Source organism: Globicephala melas, chromosome 7, assembly GCF_963455315.2.
Source record: "Globicephala melas chromosome 7, mGloMel1.2, whole genome shotgun sequence".
Taxonomy (NCBI): domain Eukaryota; kingdom Metazoa; phylum Chordata; class Mammalia; order Artiodactyla; family Delphinidae; genus Globicephala; species Globicephala melas.
Window position 1 is genome coordinate 78,928,893 of NC_083320.1, and position 16,510 is coordinate 78,945,402.

The window sequence follows — 16,510 nt, forward strand, 5'->3', positions numbered from 1 at the left end:
TAATTATCTGCTACACTGATATGTTATCTGGCCCTAACTTATTGTTTGTATGTTCTTTCCTTCTTAGCTTAAATTTTAAAATAACCACTCAATAAAGCTCTCAGAGATGGTGCAGATGTCAAATAATATTGCCTGACTTTGCATGACAATATCTCATTTTATTCTCTAATTTAGTTTAATTCAAAACAGGGCTAATGTCTGTGAAATAGCCTATACAGAGACCAGCTGGGAACCTAACTGGCATCACAAGCTCCACTCAGATTAACATTTCAAAAATGACACCATATGGTAGAGAGCTTTGGATTTTATGACAAAGAAGCACAATAAATGCTGGACATGACAAACCAGCACAGGCTATGTTGAATTGAGCACCGGAGTGAAAGGTGCATAAGCGAGAATAATTTAACTGTCACCTGCTTCCTTAGCAAGCTCCAGGCACAAGCTGTTTTTAGGCAGTATTTAAGCAGACATCTTTGTCATTTTACAGGATAGCTAGATGGCCTCTGATTTCAATGTGTTATTTTTGAATTATTATGATTGTTGAAACCATCCTCCAGGAAGCTATACTTACGTACCATAAAGGTTTGGTTGCACAATCCAGACACATGTTCACTAAAATACACTAATGATGAAAAATCTGAAAGAGAAATTAAGGAAACACTCTGATTTACCATTGCATCAGAAAGAATAAAATACCTAGGAATAAACCTACCTAAGGAGACAAAAGACCTGTGTGCAGAAAACTGTAAGACACTGATGAAAGAAATTAAAGATGATACAAACAGATGGAGAGATATACCATGTTTTGGGATTGGAAGAATCAAAATTGTGAAAATGACTATACTACCCAAAGCAATCTACAGATTCAATGCAATCCCTATCAAACTACCACTGGCATTTTTCACAGAACTAGAACAAGAAATTGCACAATTTGTATGGAAACACAAAAGACCCCGAATAGCCAAAGCAATATGAGAAAGAAAAACTGGAGCTGGAGGAATCAGGCTCCCGGACTTCAGACTATACTACAAAGATACAGTAAGACAGTATGGTACTGGCACACAAACAGGAATATGGATCAATGGAACAGGATAGAAAGCCCAGAGATAAACCCATGCACCTATAGTCACCTTATTTATGATAAAGGAGGCAAGAATATACCATGGAGAAAAGACAGCCTCTTCAGTAAGTGGTGCTGGGAAAACTGGACAGCTACATGGAAAAGAATGAAATTAGAACACTCCCTAACACCATACACAAAAATAAACTCAAAATGTATTAAAGACCTAAATGTAAGGCTAGACACTATGAAACTCTTAGAGGAAGACATAGGCAGAACACTCTATGACATAAATCACAGCAAGATCCTTTTTGACCCACCACCTAGAGAAATGGAAATAAAAACAAACATAAACAAATGGGACCTAATGAAACTTCAAAGCTTTTGCACAGCAAAGGACAACTTAAACAAGACGAAAAGACAATCCTCAGAATGGGAGAAAGTATTTGCAGATGAAGCAACTGACAAAGGATTAATCTCCAAAATTTACAAGTAACTCATGCAGCTTAATATCAGAAAAACGAACAACCCAATCCAAAAATGGGCAGAAGACCTAAATAGACATTTCTCCAAAGAAGATGTACAGATTACCAACAAACACATGAAAGGATGCTCAACATCACTAATCATTAGAGAAATGCAAATCAAAATTACAAAATTATCACCTCACACCAGTCAGAATGGCCACCATCAAAAAATCTACAAACAATAAATGCTGGAAAGGGTGTGGAGAAAAGGGAACCCTCTTGCACTGTTGGAATGTAAATTGATACAGCCACTATGGAGAACAGTATGGAGGTTCCTTAAAAAACTAAAAGCAAACTACCAAATGACCCAGCAATCCCACTACTGGGCATATACCCTGAGAAAACCATCATTCAAAAAGATTCAAGTACCACAATGTTCATTGCAGCTTTATTTACAATAGCCAGGACATGGAAGCAACCTAAGTGTCCATTGACAGATGAATGGATAAAGAAGATGTCGCATATATATACAGTGGAATATTACTAAGCCATAAAAAGAAACGAAATTGAGTTATTTGTAGTGAGGTGGATGGCCCTAGAGTCTGTCATACAGAGTGAAGTAAGTCAGAAAGAGAAAAACAAATACCGTATGCTAACACATATATATGGAATCTAAGAAAAAAAAATGGTTCTGAAGAACCTAGGGGCAGGACAGGAATAAAGATGCAGACGTAGAGAATGGACTTGAGGACATGGGGAGGGGGAAGGGTAAGCTGGGACGCAGTGAGAGAGTGGCATGGACATATATACACTACCAAATTTAAAATAGATAGCTAGTGGGAAGCAGCTGCATAGAAAGGGAGATCAGCTCAGTGCTTTGTGCCCACCTAGAGGGGTGGGATAGGGAGGGTGGGAGGGAGACACAAGAGGGAGGAGATATGGCGATATATGTATACATATAGCTGATTCACTTTGTTATAAAGCAGAAACTAACACACCATTGTAAAGCAATTATACTCCGATAAAGATGTTAAAAAAACAGACCCAACACAGCCAAAAATAAATTAAAAGAATAAAATAAATTTAAAAAAATCAGTTGTATTAAAAAAAAAAGAACCAAACTATGTTTTATTACACCAGATAAGTACACATCCAGATCCAGATCTAGATCTATCTGTATTCTGTATGTGTATCTCCCTATCTATCTTTGTATCTATACCTATATGGATATAGCAGTATAGTGCCATGTAGCTTATAGGTGAAGTTTTGCAGATGGTGAATCTTTAATTTATAACACAGTGATATTTTGAATTAATTAAGTTAATAAGATCTGTTTTTGTTTCTTAATGAAAACCATAATGCATGTTTAAATTTCTCAGTCTGAGTGTTGTTTTTCAGTGACTTGTTCTCCCTCAAGGTTATTCTTGATGCTGATAGAACTTGGTTTTCCTGGCATCAAAATGTTGGGCGTTGATATGGGTGCTTCAGAGAGGGGAACCCAGCACAAAATATATTTTACATCTTATCCCAAATCCCTCTAGGGAATATTCTGCTCAAAGAAAAAGGACAGCTTTTTATCTGAACAGTCTTCCCCTGTTTTGCAAGTATAATTTACTCCTGAAAGGAAAACCTTAAAGGGGTAAATCATTGTAATTCAAAAATGTGATTGCCAAAAATTTAAATGGGGAAAATTTCATATTTTGTTTTAAATTTTTGGTTTGAAATAATTACAGATTGACAGGAAGTTGCCCAAAAATGTACAGGGAGGTCCTGCTTACCCTTCACCCAGTTTTCCCTGATGGTAACCTTTTGCACAGCTTAAATATAATACCGAAACGAGGAACTTGACATTGGTACAATCCAGACACTTGTATTCATATGTATGTGTAGTTGTATTTAATTTTATCACGTGTATATCTGTGTAACAACCACCACAATCCAGGTTCAAGAGTGTTCCATGACCATTAGGCTCCCTCATATTATCTCCTAGTCACCACATATCACCCTGTCTCTACCACCCCTAACTCCTGACAACCATGAATCTGTTTTCCATTTCTATAATTTGGTTATTTCCAAAGTGTTTTATAAATGGAATAACTCACTGTGTATTTGAGAATTGGCTTTTTTCCCCACTCAGCCTAATTTCCATGAGATCCATTCCAAATTGTCCCATGCATCAATTATTTGTTCCTTTTTACTACTAGGTACTATTCCATGGTAGGATGTGTTACAGTTGGTTTAACCATTCACCCTTTGAAGGACATTTGGATTATTTCCTGTTTTTGTCTATTATGAATAAAGCTGTTAGGAACATTCATGTATAGGTGCTTGTGTGAACATAGGTTTTCATTTCTATGGGATGAATGTCCAATAGTGCAATTGTTGGGTCATATGGTAAGTGCACGTGTAGTTTTTCATTTTGTAGGAAACTGCCAGACATTTTTCCAGAGTGGCTGTATCGTTTTACATTCCCACAAGCAATGCAGAGTGATCCAATTTCTCTGCACCCTTGGTAACATTTGATGTTATCAGTCATTTTTTATTTTAGCTATTCTGATGGGTGTATACTAATATCTCCTTTTGGCTTTAATTTGCATATTCCTGGTTGCTAATGAAGTTAACATATTTATCATTTGTATATCTTCAATGAAATGTATGTTGATGTCTTTTGCTCATTTTCTAATTGGATCTTTTTTTTTTTAATTGTTGAGTTTGAGAGTTCTTTCTGTATTTTAGATACTGATCCTTTGTCTGATAGGTATTTGTAGTTTGCAAATATTTTCTCTTGGTCGTATTCTTAGCTTGTATTCTTATCCTCTTCACAGGGTCTTTTGCAGAAGAAACATTTTAAATTTTAGAGCCAATTTATCAATTTTTCCTTTTATGGATTGCATTTTTTTTTTTTTTTTTTTGCTGTATGTGGGCCTCTCACTGTTGTGGCCTCTCTTGTTGCGGAGCACAGGCTCCGTACGCGCAGGCCCAGCGGCCATGGCTCACGGGCCCAGGCGCTCCGCGGCATGTGGGATCTTCCCGGACCGGGGCACGAACCCGTGTCCCCTACATCTGCAGATGGACTCTCAACCACTGCGCCACCAGGGAAGCCCATGGATTGCATTTTTGATGTCAAGTCTGAGAACTCTGCCTAACTCTAAATCCTGAAGGTTTTCTCATGTTTTTTTTTTTCTTAAAGTTTTATAGTTTTACATTTTACAGTTAAGTTCGTGATCCATTTTGTGTTAATTTTTCACATAAGTTAATTTTTCTTCATAAGTTATGAAGTTTAGGTATAGCTTCTTCCCTTCCTCCCTCCCTTCCTTCCTTCCTTCCTTCCTTCCTTCCTCCCTCCCTCCCTCCCTCCCTTCCTTCCTTCCTTCCTTCCTTCCTTCCTTCCTTCCTTCCTTCCTTCCTTCCTCCCTTCCTCCCTTCCTCCCTCCCTCCCTCCCTCCCTCCCTTCCTTCCTTCCTTCCTTTTCCTCCTCATCCTCCTTTTTCTCTTCTCTCCTCCTCCTCTCTCACTTTCTCCCTCTCTCTCTCTCAGGATGTCCAATTGCTCTAGTACCATTTGTTGAAAATGCTATCCTTTCTCCACCGAACTGCTTTTGCACCTTTGTCAAAAATCAATTGGGCATATTTATATGGGTCATTCTGGTTCTCTCTTATGTTCCATTGATCTATATGTCTTTCCCTCCACTAGTACCGACTGTCTGAATTACTGCATCTAGTAGTGTGCCTTAGTATTGGGTAGAGTGACTCCACTCATTTTATTCACTTTTTTCAAAATGGTTTTAGCTATTTTAATTTCTTTTGGTCTTTCCATATAAATTTTAGAATAAGCTGTTTTACATCTATAAAAAACCTGGCTGGGGTTTTGATAGAAATTCTCCTAAATCTATAGGTCATTTTGGGGAGAACTGCTATCTTTACTATGTTGAGTTTTCCAATGTATGGTACATTTCTCTAGATTTTCTTTGATTTTCTTTTAAATCAACATTTTATAATGTTCAGCATTCAGATCCTTGTACATGTTTTGTTAGGTCATATGTTTTTGAGCCCTCACATGAACATTTACTTAGACTAAAACAACACAATATTCCATTAAATTGGGCACAATTATTTTAATAGTTGTTAAAATAAGTTGTCATAATGGACCCTGTCAAGGTTTTTTCCCTTCATTAATTAGAAAATAGCTGTTCCTTTGCTCTTGTTAGGCAATTTTTACCCCTTATCATAGTATACTTAAGACTACACTCAAACACAAAGCATCCCAGTTCTGCCACTTACTAACTCTATAATCTTGAATAAGATAATGAATTTGTGCTTCAGATTCCGCGTCAGATAAAGGAATAATAATAATACCTAATACCTACCTCTTAGGTTGTGCGAGGATTAACCAATTAACATGTGCACAGTGCTTGGCATCAGTGCCTCACACATTGTTAGTGCTCAGAAGGTTATATATAAGTATTACTATTACAAGATAATACTATGACTCAAACTTTACCACAAAACAAGTAAAATTTAACAATAATAAACACAATTCAAAGACAAAGGAAAGCAATGAAAACAAGGCAAATTATGTCACATTCACTAAACATGTTGACATCATAAATGGCCTGAGATTATTTCTGCTGCTATAAATTAGCAAAACCAAAGTTTCCTGAGGGGAGAATTTGCTGCAGTACAAGCCAACTACATATGCAAGGGTGACTACATGTGGCTCAGGAGGTGAAGGAAATCCAAACTGGCCCCTGTTAATGGGAAGAAATGCCTCAGAAGCCAAAGGAAGGAGTATTATATAAAACGCTTCATAAATGTGAATTCTCATAACCTGAACAGGCACATTTTGGATTATAACTATATTTATAGATCACTTCACTTGGTACTTACAAAACTGATTTCAAGCTTTAAATATCCCCTCCTCTATCATTTTTACTTTTGAATTATGGTTCTTGAATACGATTATTAGCTCCCTTGGAAGTAGTTACTAAGAAACATGTAGAATTCTAAGAACTTTGGGAGCTTTGTTGCTTCACTGATGTTGAAGTGTCTACAAATGAATGCCCTCTCTTTTCTGTTACGTCCTAGCTTGAAGTCCTAGGTGATCTTTCTCCTCTCAATAGCACAGTCAGGACTTCCCTAACCCTTAAACCCTGATTTATTTTTATTAAGTCTTCATTGTCACACTGACATAGCACCTACCCAGCTTGAACAATAGCTTTTCTGAGAGTCTCCTACATACTTTTATACATCAATTTATCATCTCTTTAGCACTCAGGAAAGAAAAACACCCAATTCTCCATGGTCTGGTATCCCTCCTTAACATTCATTATAGCAAACCACCCCATGTCCTGCCAAAAGGGTTTAAATTGATTCCTGCCTGTATGTCCCAGCTGGGGCTCCTGGCTTCATGTCCGTCCCCAGGCCTAGAGATTAGCTGGATGTATTTTGAATACAGCTGTAGACCTTTTTAAAGAGCATAAACCAAAATGAGTTCATAATCCCTGGAATGCATGCTCTATATAGGCTTTTCATTTGTTTTTGGAGAAATCCCAGAGCTGGCAAATTCAGATAGAGTTTCACTGGCCTCGACCCTGATGCATCCACGAGGGGATTTTTGTTTCTTTGTCTGTCTGCTGGGCTCTCTATTGCCTTTGTGACATTTTGGTTATATTTCTGCCTATTACAGAACAAGAGAAACGTACGTATTCTTGGTGGAAAGGCTTTAGATTCGGAATAGATACACCTCACATGTGCTAATAGAAGTTTGTTAAAATAGAGAACATGATGTAAGATGCCTCTATTTGGGCACATGCTGTACTTAGGATGAGCAGTAGGTTTAAGACACAAGGACGGATGATTGAGTTTTAGTGGAAGGAGCATGTGACATGAAATTATTAAGACGTGACCTATTTTTTGTTAATACACAGAATATTGGTGATATTGGTGTAACAAAATACATTTGTTCTCACAACATTTATTATAGGTTTAATATATCAATAAAATAAACACTTTAAATCTCATTAGCTTGGTAAGGATTTAAAAACACTTCCAAAATAGTGCAAAGAGCTCAAAAATGGAATTGATTTATAATTAAGCAGTAGTAGTCTATATGTGACAGATATTAATGATTCTCTCATAAAACGTGCTTCATCTTACTTTGGCAGGCATAAAAATTCTATATGGAATTCTAAACTTACAGAGTTCTTTTTATATAATCTGGATTGTGGCTACCCAGAGGCTATAATATGTTTCATCTCCCCCGCTTTCCTTTCTCTATCAAAAATAACCAAAAAATTAGGAAAATGGTACTGCTTTTGAAAGCTTAGTATTTAAGTTTAGTACCTTATGGATCTGAGCAGACTTGGGTCAATATGAAAAGAGAGTTAGAACCATATTCGGGCTGGTGAGACAGCTATGATCCGAGGGGGAAAAAGTCTGAGTGCATCAGAATGCATCTGGCCAGCCATGGAGTTACAGAAGGAGAACTAGGGTCAGTGTAGGCAGGGCCCATCCAACCTCATCAAGGAGAAGAAGTATCGCTAGTGCACTCAAGCATTATGTTTTCCTTCACAGGACTCACCCAGTATTACATGAACAGGTCTTAATCTTCCTTTCTTGAGAGTCATTTCTTGAGATACCTTGTCCCTCACTTCTAATTCTGCAGTTTCCCAGCAACCTTCAGATAACTTGGCATCCTGCATAAACCATTCATTTACAGGGAATGAATGTGCCGACTCTATGACCATTCAGTTTCCTTGAGAGATGTGTCCCTGACTGTAAGTTGATGACTCCACATTCTACTTATAATTTGATAGTTAAATTAATTAAATTAAATAGATACGTATTGATCACCTGCTATGTGCCTATCTTGCTTATTGGGAAGGAAAATGGTACTTTGTAGATGTGAACAATTTAGTCTGCTTAAGAGCAGAATTTCTTATTGTGAGTTAATAAATGGGCATTGTGCTGTGTGTGTGTGTGTGTGTGTGTGTATTCAAGTATCTGTGTGTTTGCTTAATCTTTTGAGACTGTTCCTGTGAGATAGAGTCCCTCTTTTTTTTTTTTTTAATAAATTTATTTTTTGGCTGTGCTGGGTCTTCGTTTCTGTGTGAGGGCTTTCTCTAGTTGCGGCAAGTGGGGGCCACTCTTCATCGCGGTGTGCGGGCCTCTCACTATCGCAGCCTCTCTGGTTGCGGAGCACAGGCTCCAGACGCGCAGGCTCAGTAGTTGTGGCTCACGGGCCTAGTTGCTTCGCGGCATGTGGGATCTTCCCAGACCAGGGCTCGAACCCGTGTCCCCTGCATTGGCAGGCAGATTCTCTGCACCACCAGGGAAGCCCTAGAGTCCCTCTTGATAGGACTGGGATAGCATCTCAGGGTTCTGAGCCTGTAAGTTGATTAACCACAGTACACCTTCCATTTTGAGTTATCCAAGCAGCAGGCAAGAGAACTGTGCCTTTATGTGCTCCTTGCAGCACAATATCTGTACTTACTAGGAACTCTCTGCCAGCAAACTGGTCCTTCTTCGATGCCTAAGAGAACAAGCTGACATAGGGTGAGGATTGCCGAAGAAGTCTTTCTTTGTTCAGCAGTCCTGGCCGAAAGTATCAGACATAGCACTAGTGGAGGATTCTCTTATTCGAGTACGATACTCAAGTAGATCACAGGACAAATTCCTAATCAATGGGAAGGTAGCAGGTAACAGACTAGGATTCCCTTGCAATTTTTTTTCCACGTCACATTTACCTTAATATTGAAGGATTGTTCATTTGTCATAACATGGCAAATCCTTCATCCTTCCTGCTCCCTCTAAAAAAATAGGTGTCAGTCCTAAGGCCAAGGAAACAAAGGCAAAAATAAATAACTGAACCTAATTAAACTTAAAAGCTTTTGCAAAGCAAAAAAAAAAAAAAAATTAACAAAACGAAAAGACAACCTTCTGAATGGGAGAAAATATTTGCAAATGGTATGACCAATAAGGGATTAATATCCAAAATATATAAACAGCTCATATAACTCAATATCAAAAAGACAACATGATTAAAAATGGGCAGAATAGACATTTTTCCAAAAAAATAGACATTTTTCCAAAGAAAGACATACAGATGGCCAAAAGGCACATAAAAAGATACTCAACATCACTAATCATCAGAGAAATGCAAATCAAAATTACAATGAGTTACCATCTCATACCTGTGAGAATTCTGTCATCAAAAAGACCACAAATAACAAATGTTGGTGAGGATGTGGAAAAAAGGGAATCCTCATACACTGTTGGTGGGCACATAAGTTGGTGTAGCCACTATGGAAAACAATATGGAGGCTCCTCAAAAAACTAAAAATAGAACTATTATATGATCCAGCAGTTCCATTTCTGGGTATATATCCAAAGAAAACAAAAACACTAATTTGAAAAGAAACATGCACCACAATGTTCATAGCAGCATATTTACAATAGCCAAGATATGGAAGCATACTAAGTGTCCATTGACAGATGAATAAAGAAGATGTGGTACATATATACAATGGAATACTACTCAGCTGTGAAAAAGAATGAAATTTTGCTATTTGCAACAACATGGATGGACCTAGACGGAATTATGCTTAGTGAAATAAGTCAAAGACAAATACTGTATGATATCACTTATATGTAGAATCTAAAAAATAAAACAAAGGAATGAATATAACAAAACGGAAACTGACCCACAGATATAGAGAACAAACTAGTGGTTACCAGTGGGGAGATGTAAGCGGGTAGGGGCAAGGTAGGGGTGGGGTATTAAGAGGTAAAAACTGCTATATAGAAAATAAATGAGCTATAAGGATAGCACTGCACAGGAAACATAGCTAATATTTTATAATAACTATAAATGGAGTATAATCTCTAAAAATTTTGAATCCCTATGTTGTATACCTGAAACTAATATATATCAACTATACCTTAATAAAAAATATTAAAAATGAAAAAAAATTGGAGTCAGTTTCCTCAACAACAGCTCCTGATGGGAAAGTTGAAAGTCACCTTTAGGCGTTTCATATTTTCTACCAGTGAGTTAGGAGAGTGAGTGCTTGGTTCAATTTTGCCATAGCCTTTCTTGTGATCCAGATGAAGTTGGGCCTCAGTTTTCTCATTTTTGAGAGAGCATTGGGATAGATAACAGTGATCCTCAGATTATTTGTAACAGCATAATTCTTTCCATAAAAATATCTTGCTTAGAATCCCGGTTCATAAAACAGACAAATGGGGAGCTGTGCAGGTGGTAGCAGGGACAGAGGGGCTCTGAGGCCTGCTGGCTTGCCTATTCCCTGCCTCCCTAACCTACATGACACTTCTCAAGTCTGCTCCATGGAAAGGCTTTAGTCCAGTTTGAAAACTGCTGTACTAGGTGGCCTCTGAAGTGCTTCTCACATATTAAGGTCTAAAAGTCTAGCTACAGTATTGCTTCCTTTTAATTTTCCAGGTATCATGTCAGGCTATGTCTGTCTGCCCAGGCATTCATCCACTATCTGTATGTGTGTATGCATGTATGTAAGTGTGTATGTATGTTTGTATCTATGATTAAGAAAATAGTTCTGAAATCAGAATGCCTGGGTTTGTGGTCTCATTCTACCACTTTACTGGCTGTGTGACCTAAAATAAGCTAATTAACCTCTCTGTGCTTCAGTCCTCAGCTATGGAAAGGTGGGAGGGGAGAATATTATCTATCCAAATGTTGCTGCAGGAAAGTCTTTCCTGTTTCCATGTTAATGTACTTCCCACTTTACACCTTGACCACAGCTTAGTTTCCTCATTGACTCTATGTGATTCTCTTCTGAACCATCTGACAAATTGTCGAGAGTCTAACGTTCCATTTTATTGTTCCACTCTAAGTTAAAGTGACCTGCCCCAACCTCCTTTCCTGTCACCACGTGTGGCATTGCACATGACAACCAACCATGAGCTGAACAGGTTTTAAATGCATCATATACTATCAAACTAATGTTCCCATTTGAAAGCTTGAGAGGCTGGCAGTTTCCATAAAAAGCCCACACTAAGCCCCTCTACATCCTTCATTCATTCTCTTATATTATTTGTGCCATTAAATTTGAGGCCAAGTCCAGCTTCTATCATTGCCTTCCAAGGGGGAGAACTCCAACCATAAGAAACACATTTGGTAGGCTTAGAACTGTGTGAACTGTTTTTCGAGCCTCTCCAAAGGATATTTTTTCTTTTTGAAACAAGCAGGACAGTGCTTTGCATAACAGCTCATTGGACAGATATAATGAATAAACATATATTTTAAGGTGTAAAAATAGTTCTATTTTTCATCTTCTGTAGTTAGTATTGGCAAAATAAATTAGAAATTACTAAAAAAAATTTGAGGCCAAGTCCACATCTCACATATGGCATCTGACCACTGCACCCCATAACCACAGTCAGTGCGGTCTATCCACTGCCCAGCAGACTGCATTTGTGATTCTTTGTTTTGCAGGATCTCTCCTGCTCTCTCTACCTACTAGCATCAACTCATATTTCTCCTCATCTGTGAAGCCTTTCTTATGTGACCACTGCAGGCTTCACTGAGCTCTCTCTTCCCCTCTGAATTTTTACAAATGGTAAATTGAGTAGCACACACTGATTACAATGGGACTTTCATGACTCATTCCATATTAAAGATGTTCTGACTTCTCCATCCCCTTTTGCCTGGAAGAATGTCAGAGGATAATCACTGTCTCATTTCTGTTTGCTTGTGTCATGGGTAGATAGATCCATTCCGCCAGGTATCAGTGCTAGTAGTTCTATCAGGGGCCTGACTATATCTCATGGTTACTTTGTATCCTCACAATTTTCATGCTCCACATGGGGTGGAAACGCTATACATACTTGCTGATTGACTAATGGGTTAATTCTAGGACATACCCATGCTTAACCTGAAACCATCATGTGGAACACACAATCAATTCCAGAATTATAGGGAAAAGTTAAGTTACTGTTATCCTGGGATACACAACACATGTTTCAGGATAGAGTAAAGCTCACTTTCAAATAGCAGTAATTATAGCTAATGTTTATGGAGTGCTAATTAAGCACATATGGCCCAGCACTATTCTAGACCTCTTTACCTGTGAGGTAGGTACCATTCTTATCCCTCTTTTATAGACAAGGAAACTGAGGCACAGTTTCTATTAATTGTAGAATCAGAGTTTGAACTAATGAAATCTGGCTCTAATGAATCCTGCTCTATTAATATGGTACTTAAGTACGGCATTAATGCCTTCAGGTCGTTGGAACATCATGTCTTACAGCAATTAGAAGCGGCACTGAAAAGGTCTTTAAGAAGTCTGCACAAGGTTTTGCTGATAGATTTGGCAATGACTAAGTCAAATGCCAATTTTCACATTTCCCACTTGTGAAAAAGACTGAACATCACTATTTGTTTTTAATTCACTTGTTTCATTAAACTGAGAGTTGAGTATTTTAATTTATCCTGCAACTTATGCCTCCCCTAAAAAGAAAACATGAATTTAAAAACCTCATATAACTCAGGCATCAACTTTACCCTCTGAAACTGTTCTTTGCCCCTAGAACCTTCCTTTGTGAATGGAACCACCTTCTAATCCATCCTGATATTCTCAAATCTACTCTTTTCCTCACTTTCCATACCCAGTCACATCCAACACTGCGTTCCACCCTACACCTCCTAAACAGCCCTCAGGTTTGTCCTCCCCTCACTACCCCTACTGCCCTTGCACAGCTCCAATCCACCCTCTATGACCAATACCATGACCTTCTAAACTGCATGTTGACTGAGGTGTTTGAGCATCTCAGGGTAGTAAGGTGCAAAGAAAGTGGGCTTCCTTCTGAACCAGGTTTCACCACTTAGCTTTGTGGCCTTGAGAAGGACCCATAGCCTCTTTAAGACCCAGTTTTTTCTTCTGTATGATGTAAGCCATATCTACCTTGTAAAAGGATTGCTATAAGAATTACAGATAAGGCATGCAAAGTACCTAGTCCTAAATGGGGCTGTGTACATAGTTCAATGCTTTATTACTTTAATTATTTTCTTATCTGTAAAAAAAGGCAATAAGCCTCTGAGTTACTTTGAAGATTAATGAGATAAAATGTAAGGCACCAAACACAGTTACTGTTTCCTTTCATTTCCTTTTAATGGTTCCCCATCCCCAAGACAAGATACAGCCACTGCCACTTTCCCAATTTCATCTCCTGCTACTTCTCCTTTAGCATAATGAATTTTGTTTTGTATTTTTTTTTTTTGGCCATGCCACATGGCATGCAGGATCTTCCCCGACCAGTGATCAAACTGGTGTCCCCTGCATTTGGGAGCACAGTCTTTTTTTTTTTTTAATTTAATTTAATTTATTTTTTTTTGATCACTTTTCTTTTTCTTTTGTACAGCAGGTTCTTATTAGTCACCCATTTTATACACATCAGTGTATACATGTCAATCCCAATCGCCCAATTCATCACACCACCACCACCACCACCACCCCCCACCCCGCCGCTTTCCCTCCTTGGTGTCCATACGTTTGTTCTCTACATCTGTGTCTCAATTTCTCCCCTGCAAACCGGTTCATCTGTACCATTTTTCTAGGTTCCACATATATGTGTTAATATACGATATTTGTTTTTCTCTTTCTGACTTACTTCACTCTGTATGACAGTCTCTAGATCCATCCACGTCTCAACAAATGACCCAAATTCGTTCCTTTCTATGGCTGAGTAATATTCCATTGTATATATGTACCACATCTTTATCCAATCATCTGTCGATGGGCATTTAGGTTGCTTCCATGACCTGGCTATTGTAAATAGTGCTGCAATGAACATTGGGGTGCATGTGTCTTTTGGAATTGTGGTTTTCTCTGGGTACATGCCCAGTAGTGGGATTGCCGGATCATATGGTAATTCTATTCTTAGTTTTTTAAGGAACGTCCATACTGTTCTCCATAGTGACTGTATCAGTTTACATTCCCACCAACCATGGAAGAGGGTTCCCTTTTCTCTACACCCTCTCCAGCATTTGTTGTTTGTAGGTTTTCTGATGAAGCCCATTCTAATTGATGTGAGGTGATACCTCATTGTACTTTTGATTTGCATTTCTCTAATAATTAGTGATGTTGAGCAGCTTTTCATGTGCTTCTTGGCCATCTGTATGTCTTCTTTGGAGAAATGTCTGTTTAGGTCTTCTGCCCATTTTGGGATTAGGTTGTTTGTTTTTTTAATAGCAAGCTGCATGAGCTGTTTATATATTTTGGAGATTAATCCTTTGTCCATTGATTCGTTTGCAAATATTTTATCCCATTCTGAGGGTTGTCTTTTTGTCTTGTTTATGGTTTCCTTTGCTGTGCAAAAGCTTTGAAGTTTCATTAGGTCCCATTTGTTTGTTTTTGTTTTTATTTCCATTACTCTAGGAGGTGGATCAAAAGAGATCTTGCTGTGATTTATGTCAAAGAGTATTCTTCCTATGTTTTCCTCTAAGAGTTTTATAGTGTCTGGTCTTACATTTAGGTCTGTAATCCATTTTGAGTTCATTTTTGTGTATGGTGTTAGGGAGTGTTCTAATTTCATTCTTTTCTATGTAGCTGTCCAGTTTTCCCAGCACCACTTATTGAAGAGGCTGTCTTTTCTCCATTGTATATCCTTGCCTCCTTTGTCATAGATTAGTTGACCGTAGGTGTGTAAGTTTACCTCTGGGCTTTCTATCTTGTTCTTTTGATCTATGTTTCTGTTTTTGTGCCAGTATCATATTGCCTTGATTACTGTAGCTTTGTTGTATAGTCTGAAGTCAGGGAGTCTGATTCCTCCAGCTCTGTTTTTTTCCCTCAAGACTGCTTTGGCTATTCGGGGTCTTTTGTATCTCCATACAAATTTTAAGATTTTTTGTTCTAGTTCCATAAAAAATGCCATTGGTAATTTGATAGGGATTGCATTGAATCTGTAGATTGCTTTGGGTCATTTTCACAATATTGATTCTTTCAATCCAAGAACATGGTATATCTGTCCAATTGTAGGTATCATCTTTAATTTCTTTCATCAGTGTCTTATAGTTTTCTGCATACAGGTCTTTTGTCTCCCTAGGTAGGTTTATTCCTAGATATTTTATTCTTTTTGTTGCAGTGGTAAATGGGAGTGTTTCCTTAATTTCTCTTTCAGGTATTTCATCATTAGTGTATAGGAATGCAAGAGATTTCTGTGCATTAATTTTGTATCCTGCAGCTTTACCAAATTCATTGATTAGCTCTAGTTTTCTGGTTGCATCTTTCAGATTGTGTATGTATAGTATCATGTCATCTGCAAACAGTGACAGTTTTACTTCTTCTTTTCCAATTTTTGTTCCTTTTATTTCTTTTTCTTCTCTGATTGATGAGGCTAGGACTTCCAATACTATGTTGAATAATAGTGGTGAGAATGGACATCCTTCTCTTGTTCCTGATCTTAGAGGAAATGCTTTCAGTTTTTCACCATTGAGAATGATGTTTGCTGTGGGTTTGTTGTATATGGCCTTTATTATGTTGAGAAACATTCCCTCTATGCCCACTTTCTGGAGAGTCTTTATCATAAATGGGTGTTGAATTTTGTCAAAAGCTTTATCTGCATCTATTGAGATGACCTTATGGTTTTTATTCTTCAGTTTGTTAATATGATGTATCACATTGATTGATTTGCGTATATTGAAGAATCCTTGCATTCCTGGGATAAATCCCACTTGATCATGGTGTATGATCCTTTTAATATGTTGTTGGATTCTGTTTGCTAGTATTTTGTTGAGGATTTTTGCATCTATATTCATTAGTGATATTGGTCTGTACTTTTCTTTCTTTGTAGTATATTTGTCTGGTTTTCATATCAGGGTGATGGTGGCCTCATAGAATGAGTTTGGGAGTATTCCTTCCTCTGCAGTTTTTTGGAAGAGTTTGAGACGGATGGGTGTTAGCTTTTCTCTAAATGTTTGATAGAATTTGCCTGTGAAGCCATTTGGTCCT